Genomic DNA, 4,686 nt, shown 5'->3' with positions numbered 1-4,686 from the left:
AATGCATTTTTCATAGAAAAAGGGAACAACAATCCTCAAATTTGTATAGAAACAAAAAAGACCCTGAATAGCCTAAACAATCTTGAGAAAGAAGAACAAAGCTGTAGGCATCACACTCCTTACTTTCAAATTCTATTACAAAGCTGTAGTAATCAAAGCAGTATGGTATTGGCATAAAAACAGACACACAGATCAGTGCAACAGAATAGAGAGCCTGGAAATAAACCCACACATTTATGGTCAAGTAATTTACAACAAACAAGCCAAGAATATACAACAGGGGAAAGGATAGTCTCTGCAATCAATGCTGCTGGGAAAAGTGGACAGCTGCATGCAAAAGAATCAAACTGTACCACTATCTTACATCATACACAAAAATGAATTCAAAATGGATTAGAGTCTTGAATAGAAGACCTGAAACCATAAAACTCCTAGAAAAAAAATAGGTAGTAAGCTCCTTAACATCAGTCTTGGCAATGATTTTTTGGATCTAACACCAAAAGCAAAAGAAATGAAAGCAGGGACTTCCCTGGTGGCGCAGTGGATAAGACTCTGCATTCCCAGTGCAGGGGGTCCGGATTCGACCCCTGGTTAGGGAACTAGATCCCGCATGCATGCCGCATCTGAGAGTTCACATGCCACAACTAAGGAGCCCACCTGCTGCAACCAAATAAATGAATATTGTAAAAATAAATAAAAATTTTAAAACATTTAAAAAAAGAAATGAAAGCAAACATTAACAAGTGGGATCACATCAACCTAAAAAGCTTCTGCACAGCAAAGGAAACAGCAAAGGGGGAAAGGACGATAATAAGCATTTCTTTTAAAAAGAGGAAAATAAAACCCACTTCAAAGTATTATAAAAAATTAATAAACAGAAACCTCAAAGGGAGTTGGAAAACCAGAAGGGGGAGCTCTCAAGTCCTGTGAGGACAGCAGAGCCCAACAGGAAGAAGGAAAACTCTTCTCCTGGCAAGGACTCAGCCCATAACAAGCTATGGACTCTGTTTACTAGAGCCCTCCCAAATCCCACTCCCCCATCCCCGCAGCCCGCTGTAAAAGTGTTCTTCCCTTGCTGTCTGGGGACTTGCATGAGGCTTGCCAGGATGCAGACCCCAAATAAACCCATCTTTGCTGGAGAAGTAACTAGTAATCTATTTGTGTTAGGTCCATAGTATATATCTAGAGAGAAATCTTTTTCTTTACTTGCAGTCTTAAAATTAGGATTATGTCTGCAGATATAGTTAATACATGCTTAACTCATAGTCCAAAACACAGAGTATTATTTTGAGTTATGGCAGCAGCAATGTTCATTGTTGAAGAAAGTTCTAGTACATGTTAAAAACAGAGAAGTCAATGCAAATAAAGGTCTGTTTCAGAATTATCCGTTCAATGTACTCCACCCTTTTATACAATAAAAAAACTGTTGCTGTATTATAGACCTCGGATTAAAAAGAAAGTCAACCACATTCTTTGTTTATTTATAGTTTTATTTCCTTATTTCACTATTAAACTTAGGGGATAATATCACCACAAAGTTGCAGGCATCATTTTATAGTACAGACAATAGAATTATTTTTAGAAGAAGGAATAAAAATGGCATATGACATACCTAAAATGACTACTGAGGAAGTGCTGGACACTAGGAAATAAAAACAGTTAAAATTCAGTGCCTTTGATAAAGATGGGGACACTATTTTAGATGCAACTATGATACATGCCTTTTGCTTACAAAGCAAATATATAGCCATCTCTTTGGACAGTGATTTCTACACCCTCATAAATTAGAAGGATGTGAGTATCACCGAACATTTCACAGACATTTCCCAGAAAGCTTTCTGCCAAGAAAAATCAATGTGCTGATTCACCAACTTGAAGCCTATTTTAATTATTATTCCTCGAACCTGCACCAAACTTAGAGACAGTTTCCATGTGTTTGAAAAAGTGGGGGGGGGCATTCCTGAAAACGTTGCCTTGCCATAGCTCTAAGCACAAGCCCCAAAGAAATTTCTCTGGAGTGTTGTACGTAGGAGGCTGAAAATATCCACGTGTTACATGAGGAATGAACAGAGGATATGAAGAGAGGGCTTTGTTTAATGCTTGCAGAACAGTATGGATTCTCTCCTAACCTTCATGCCAAGCAAAACTACATGCAAGGATGTTTTAAGCCAAATTACAGAACTTCACCTGTACAAACAGAAGACTTATATGTATAGACTCTCCAGGCTCTCTCAGTATTTCCCTTACTAGGATCAAGTAGAGTTGACCAACCTGGTAAAACGTTTCCAAATTCTAGGGATAGAGTTGATTTTCTTTCCTTCCTGTCCTCTTAATTATATTTACTACTTCAAATCTATTAAAATATTTCTCCTTGTTGCTTAGTAATACTTTATTAGGAAACCATCATATCAATGAACCATTTTTCCCTTAATTTACTTTCCCAGCTCAATGCCCTCCGGCTACAGTCGAAGTGTGGGGCATTGACGTACACATAATTCTGATAAATATTTGCTATATTAATTATAAGGAGTTTATTAAACATTCAACAGCATTTATTGAATGTCTACTGTTTGACAGATAATGTGCCAGCCACAGGATGAGGAAGACCTGCTTTCTATCATTAAGGAAATCACAGAATCTAGGATAAAAATAGTTCGGGGTTTGGTATGTAAATTGCAGAATGAATAAGTATTTTGGACTTCAAGAAAGAACAAAAATAAAGCTTTATATTCTGAGGATAATCTTTTAAGCTTAAGATAAGATTATTTGGGTGAGGGAAGTGTTATTAATACTTCTTTGCAACTGAGAGTATAGCCTCCTTTTCCATTTCCCGTTCGTATAGAACGTCTTGTGTAACTCAGATGAGAGCCCACCTGGATCTGGGGGATTATTTGGGGAGTTCCCAGCCCAGGCCAAGAACTGTAGGGTCTGAACTCTGTGCTGAGTCTTCCCGGTTCTACCAGAGTGACCACAGTCCTAACATTGTGCTAAAGTGCTTGGGTGTCCGCTTCCACATGTCCGAGTGCACCGTCTATCTCTGTGTGTGAAGCTGTGAATGTAATGTGTGTCCAGTTAACAACAAGCCTAACCCTTGTCCATCTTGGAGCCTGGTGACAAAATATTATGCAGTTCCAAACTTATGTTGAACACAGTCACTTTGGGAACTTGTTTTTCTTTTTTCATCTTTATTATCTCAACACGAGCCTCCTTTCTCAGGCAGTGACACTAAAGCCAGAAAAAGAAAATGGAATATTCCTAGTTCTCAAGAGCCCTGGGCTTCTGTCCCTGGAGTCAACCTCTTAGGGCTGGAATATTTATTCTCACAGCATGAGTCCCAGTAGAGGCGGAATTCCTACAAAACAGAGGCATGAAAACACCAGGAGAGACAGCATAACCTAGGTCCATAAAGGCAAGCAGTAAAATTGACCTGCATCCTACTATGGGGTGGCGTTTGCACTGCTGTGCCAAGTTTGTCACGCATGACATATATGAGAAAAAATATGGTTTTAGAGGAGGTGGTACAAGTAGGGCTGTCAGGCTGAAGAAAGGACCAGCATTTTGGGTGCTGTATTCTCTACAGTTTCAGTCCATTTCGAGAAATACCACTGAGAAACCAAACACCCCCTACCCAGCAGCTCTACTTGTAAGGTTGTCAGGCCTTAGGTGATCATCCTGGAATAAAGCGGTATTTGAAATAAAATTCCAGGTTTACCAACAAACTGTGAGAGTTCCTTAGAGATCATTGTACTGAAATAGAAGTAAATAACTCTGAGGGATACATAAAATCAGAATTTTTCAAGTGTTCTTCAGTTAGAGCACTTACATTCATCATGGTAGTTATTTACCTACCGCCCTGACTCTATTTCACCTGTTTGCTATTAAAAGGCAAATTGAGATGCTTTCATGTTGTTAATGAGTAAGAGCGTATGGGGACAACCCATTGAGTTTAAGGGTAAATGGCACGCGTGGCAGAGGCCATGTAATTACCTGGTGACAGAACTGGGCCAAAAGCTCAGGGCTCCTTATGCTAAGTTAGAGCTTCTTTGTGATACCTTCACTTGTCCTCTGAAGCTCCTGGGATGTACTGTCCAGTTTTTCAGCCATACGTCCCCATCTGGGAATCGTCTCTACTCGGATAAGTATGGGACACCCAGAATGATCCGGAGGCTCTGCCTCTGTCTTGTGTTGTCTCCATCAGGCTTCTCCACTGTGCCTGTGCCTTGGCACCCTTTTCCTTCCTGAGATTGACCTGAGGCAGCTAACTCTGCATCAGAGCTGTGCCCTCCCCCTTCTCACAAGTGATGCAATGAACTTGCCCATCTGCACACAGAGGGGTGGACAGAGAAAGCTGCTATGCCTTCTAGATCATTAGCCCCTGCAGCTTCTTATGCTTTTTTTTTTTTTCCTGTGAGAGTCTAGAACTATTATATGTGAAAGAGTAAATAGAAATGGAACTTATCTGGAGACTCAAGGCTAGATTTGAAGTCAAGGATGATTCAGGGTAATATGGTGAACCAGCAGAAAGACTACAGGTAGGTGATGGATAAAAGAGAGCAGAGCCAAGGGGAATACAGGACCAGAAAGCTCACTTCTCTTATCCATCTGGTAGACCCTGGAGAACAGAGAATGGGACAACAGGGTCGGGGGTGCGCACGTACACACGTGTGTGTGTGTGTGTGTGTGTGT

The sequence above is a fragment of the Monodon monoceros genome, unplaced genomic scaffold (assembly GCF_005190385.1).
Source record: "Monodon monoceros isolate NGI ecotype Baffin Bay Population unplaced genomic scaffold, NGI_Narwhal_1 Super_Scaffold_4, whole genome shotgun sequence".
NCBI classification, from domain to species: Eukaryota; Metazoa; Chordata; class Mammalia; order Artiodactyla; family Monodontidae; genus Monodon; species Monodon monoceros.
Note: the sequence above shows the minus strand (reverse complement) of the source record.